Source organism: Larimichthys crocea, unplaced genomic scaffold, assembly GCF_000972845.2.
Source record: "Larimichthys crocea isolate SSNF unplaced genomic scaffold, L_crocea_2.0 scaffold8221, whole genome shotgun sequence".
Taxonomy (NCBI): Eukaryota; Metazoa; Chordata; class Actinopteri; family Sciaenidae; genus Larimichthys; species Larimichthys crocea.
Window position 1 is genome coordinate 1,538 of NW_020860829.1, and position 5,051 is coordinate 6,588.

At 50.0% G+C, this 5,051-nt stretch overlaps 1 non-coding gene and 2 pseudogenes across 1 annotated transcript; all 3 read left to right on the plus strand.

Moving 5' to 3' along the window:
- The first annotated feature begins 2,631 nt into the window (after positions 1 to 2,631).
- Positions 2,632 to 2,739, plus strand: LOC113745499 (uncharacterized; annotated as a pseudogene).
- Positions 2,740 to 3,645: 906 nt separating this feature from the next.
- LOC113745498 (5S ribosomal RNA) lies at positions 3,646 to 3,763 on the plus strand. The gene has a single exon (XR_003462160.1). It is a non-coding gene; the product is annotated as a 5S ribosomal RNA (ribosomal RNA).
- A 97-nt stretch (positions 3,764 to 3,860) lies between these two features.
- LOC113745500 (uncharacterized) lies at positions 3,861 to 3,980 on the plus strand (annotated as a pseudogene).
- Positions 3,981 to 5,051: the final 1,071 nt, after the last annotated feature.

Genomic DNA, 5,051 nt, shown 5'->3' on the forward strand with positions numbered 1-5,051 from the left:
TTCACATTCGGCAGGGAACAACAGCTTTCTTCTTCATAGCCATGGTGGTGATGACGCTGTGTATATCATAGTATTCTCACTCCCAGGAGGCTTACGGCCATACCACCCTGAATGCGCCGATGATCGTTGATCTGGAAGCTAAGCAGGGTCAGCCTGCGTTAGTACTGGATGGGAGACCCTGGGAATACCAGGTGGTAAGCTTTTTCACATCTCGCAGGGAAAAAAGCTTTCTTCTGTCTAGCCATGGTGGTGATGACTGACGTGCATATATACAGTATTTCTCACTTCCCCAGAGGCTTACGGCCATACCACCATGGCATGCGCTGATCTCGGAAGCTAAGCAGGGTCAGGCCTGGTTATACTTGGATGGGAGACCGCCTGGGAATTACCAGGTGCTGTAAACTTTTTTACATCTCGGCAGGGAACAAAGCTTTCTTCTTCAATAGCCATGGTGGTGATGCTGAACGTCATATATACAGTTTTCTCACTTCCCCAGAGGCTTACCGCGATACCACCTGAATGCGCCCGATCCGTCTGATCTCGGCCAAGCTAAGCAGGGTCAGGCCTGGTTATACTTGATGGGAGACGCCTGGGAATACCAGTGCTAGTAAGCTTTTTCACATCTCGGCAGGGAAACAAAGCTTTTCTTCTTCAATAGCCATGGGGTGATGACGACGTGCATTATACAGTATTTCCTTCCCCAACAGAGCTACGGCAATACCCACCCTGAATAGCCGACTGCTGATCTCGGTAGCTAAGATGCAGGGCTCAGCCTGGTTTTTAGTACTTGGATGGGAGACGCGCCTGGGATACCAGGTGCTTGTAAGCTTTTTCACATCTCGGAGTTGTTGTATACAAAGTTTTTCTTCTTCAATAGCCATGGTAGTGAGACTGGGCATATATCAGTATTTCTCAACTTGCCCAGTGGCTCACCATACCACCTTGAATGCGCCCGCTCTCGTCTCATCTCGAAAGCGTACATGCATGGGTCACTCCTGGGTTTACGTACTGGAGGGTGACCGCCTGTGATACCAGGTGCGTAAGCTTTTTCCAACATCTCTGGCAGGGAAAAGCAAAGTTTTCTTCATACATAGGCATGTGGTGATGACTCGACGTGCTATATACAGTATTTTCTCCTCCCAGAGCTTACGGCCCATACCACCCGAATGCTGCCGATCTCGTCGATCTCGAGCTAAGCAGGGTCAGGCCTGGTTATGTACTTGGTGGGTAGTACCGCCTGGATACCAGGGCTGTAAGCTTTTTAAATCTAGGCAGGAACAAAGACTTTTCTTCTTTCAATAGCCATGCGTAGGATGACTGAACGTGCATCTATACAGTATTTCTCACTTCCCCCCCCCAGGGCTAACGGCCCTTACCACCTTGAATGCGTCGATCTCTGTTGAAGCTATAACAGGGTTTGCCCCGGCTTAGTACTTGGATCGGTGATGCGCCTGGGATAACCAGGTTGCTGTTAAGCTTTTCAACATCTCGGCAGGGAACAACTTTGCATCTTCTCTGAAATAGCTTTTATGGTGGTGATGACTGACGTGCATACTATACAGTATTTCTCACTTGCCCCAGAGGCTACGCCATACCCCCTGAATGCGCCCGCTCTCATCTGATTCGGAAGCTAAGCGCGGGTCAGGCCGGTTAGTAACTTGATGGGAGGACCGCCTGGGAAACCAGGTGCGTAAGCTTTTTCACATCTCGGCAGGAACAAGCTTTTCTTCTGTAATAAGCCATGGTGTGATGACTGATGTGCATAATACAGTATTTCTCACTTCCCGGGCTTCGCCTACCACCCTGAATTCGCCGATCACTTCTGATCTCGGAAAGCTTAACAGGGTCTGGCCTGCGTTAGTACTTGGATGGGAGACCGCCTGTGAATACCAGGGTGCTGGTAAGCTTTTCACATCTCGGATGGAACAAAGCCTTTCTTCTTAAAATAGCCATGGTGGTGATGACTGACGTGCATATATACAGTATTTCTCACTTCCCCAGAGGCTTTACGGCCATACCACCCTGAATGCGCCGTCTCTCTGATTCGGAAGCTAGCCGTGGTCAGGCCTGGTTTAGTACTTGGATGGGAGACCGCCTGGGATTACCAGGTGCTGTTAACCTTTTTCCCATCTCGGCAGGGAATAAGGCTTTTCTTCTTCAATAGCCATGGGGTGATGATGTGCATATATACAGCTTTCTCATTCCCGAGGCTTACGCGCCATACCCACCTTGATGAGCCCGATCTCGTCTGATGTCGAAGGAAGCCGAGGTCGCCTGGTAGTACTTGGATGGAGAGGACCGCCTGGGAATACCAGGTGCTGTAAGCTTTTTCACATTTCGGCAGGGAACAAAGGCTTTTCTCTCTTAATAGCCATGGTGGTGATGCTGACTGATGTGCATATATACAGTATTTCTCCTCCCGAGGCTTACGGGCCATACCACCTGAATGTGCCCGATCTCGTCTGACTCGGAAGTAACAGGTCTGCCTGGTTAGTACTTGGATGGGGAGACTCCTGGGAATCCAGGTGCTGTAAGCTTTTCACATCTCGGCAGGGAACAAAGCTTTCTTCTTAATAGCCATGTTGGTGATGACTGACGTGCATATATACAGTATTTCTCACTTCCCCAGAGGCTTACGGCCATACCACCCTGAATGCGCCTGATCTCGGAGGCTAAGCAGGCTCAGGCCTGGTTAGTACTTGGATGGGAGACCGCCTGGGAATACAGGTGCTGTAAGCTTTTTCACATCTCGCAGGAACAAAGCCTTTTCTTCTTAATAGCCATGGTTGTGATGACTGAGTGCTATATACAGTATTTCTCACTTCCCGAGGCTTCGGCCATTACCCCCCTGAATGCCCGATCTCGTACTGATCTCGGAAGCTTACGCAGGGTCAGGCCTGGTTGTACTTGGTGGGAGACCGCCTGGAATACCAGGTCTGTAAACTTTTTCACATCTCGGCCGGGAAAAGCTTTTCTTCTTCAATAGCCATGGTGGTGATGACTGATGTGCATATATACAGTATTCTCACTTTCACCCAGAGGCTACGCCATACCACCCTGATGCCGCGATCTCGTTGGATCTCGGAAGCTAAGTAGGGTCGGCCTGGTTAGTACTTGGATGGCCGCTGGGATACCAGGGCTGTAAGCTTTTTACATCTCGCAGGGAACAAAGCTTTCTTCTTCAATAGCTATGTGGTGATTGACTGACGTGCATATATACAGTATTTCTCACTTCCCATGGCTTACGGCCATACCACCCCTGAATAGCGCCCGATCTCGTCTGATCTCGGAAGCTAGCAGGGTAGGCCTGGTTAGTACTGGATGGCGACCGCCTGGGATACCAGGTGCTGTAAACTTTTTCACATCTCGGCAGGGAACAAGCTTTTTTCTAATAGCCATGGTGGTGATGACTGAGTGCATATATCAAGATTTCTCACTTTCCCGAGGCTTACGCCATACCCCCTGAATGCGCCTCTCTCTGATCTCGGAAGCTACGCGGGTCGGCCTGGTTAGTACTTGGATGGGAGACCTGCCTGGAATACCCGGTGCTGTAGCTTTTTACATCTCCGCAGGGAAACAAGCTTTTCTCTGATACCATGGTGGTGATGGACGTGCATATCAGTACCGTATTTCCACTTCCCCTTGGCTTACGGCCATACCACCCTGAATGCGCCCGATCTCGTCTGATCTCGGAAGCTAAGCAGGGTCAGGCCTGGTTAGTTACTGGATGGGAGACCGCCTGGGATACCAGGTGCTGTAAGCTTTTTCACATCTCGGCAGGGAACAAGCTTTTCTGTCTTACGATAGCCGTGGTGTGATGACTGACGTGTCATATATACAGTATTTCTCACTCCCCCGAGGCTTAGGCCATACCACCCTGAATGCGCCCGGCTCTCGTTCTGATCTCAGAAGCTATGCAGGGTCAGGCCTGGTTAGTACTTGGATGGGAGACCGCCTGGGAATACCAGGTGCTGTAAACTTTTTCACATCTCGGCAGGGAATTAAGCTTTTCTTCTTCAATAGCCATGGTGGTGATGACTGATGTGCATATATACAGTATTTCTCACTTTCCCCGAGGCTTACGGCCATACCACCCTGAATGTGCCCGATCTCTCTGATTCAAGCTAAGCAGGGTGGCCTGTTGTAACTTGGATGGAGGACCGCCTGGGAATACCAGGTGCTGTAAGCTTTTTCAACATCTCGGCAGGGAACAAAGCTTTTCTTTCTGTAATTAGCCATGGTTGGTGTATGATGACGTGCATATATACACGTATTTCTCACCTTCCCCCAGAGGCTTACGGCCATATCCACCTGAATGTGCCCGATCTTCTCTGATTCGGAAGCTAAGCAGGGTCAGGCCTGGTTAGTACTTTGATGGGAGACGCCTGGGAATACCCAGGTGCTGTAAGCTTTTCACATCTCGGCAGGGGAACAAAGCTTTTTCTTCTGTATAGCCATGGTGGTGATGACTGATGAATAATACAGTATTTCTCACTTTCCCAGAGGCTTACGCCTCCACCCTGAATGGCCCGATCTCGGATCCGGAGCTAACAGGGTCATGGCTGGTTAGTACTTGGATGGGTGACGCCTGGGAATACCAGGTGCTGTAAGCTTTTTCACATCCGGCAGGGAACAAAGCTTTTCTTCTTAATAGCCTGGTGGTGATGACTGACGTGCATATATACAGTATTTCTCAATTCCCCAGAGGCTTACGGCCATACCACCCTGAACACACCCACAGAGGAGGAGTCTGTGCAGTGTGAGAGAAGGGAGTGACTGAGGAGCTTTGTTTGTAGCAGCTGGCTAATATAGCAGCCCACTTTTTTTCTTTCTTTTTTTTGTCTCATAGACTGAACTCTTCTTGGAGAATTTTAGTTTGATCATAGTGGGTAATCTCCCCACAGCAGTTTTGCTGTTTGGGGGGATTTGTTTTGATTTATCGGACAGACAAATGGCACAGAGCGTTGGAGAGGGAGTGCGAGGGGGAGAGGGGAGAAGCACGACGGAGGATCGGCGAGAGACCGGAGGACGACGGGAGCGGCTGTACGGGA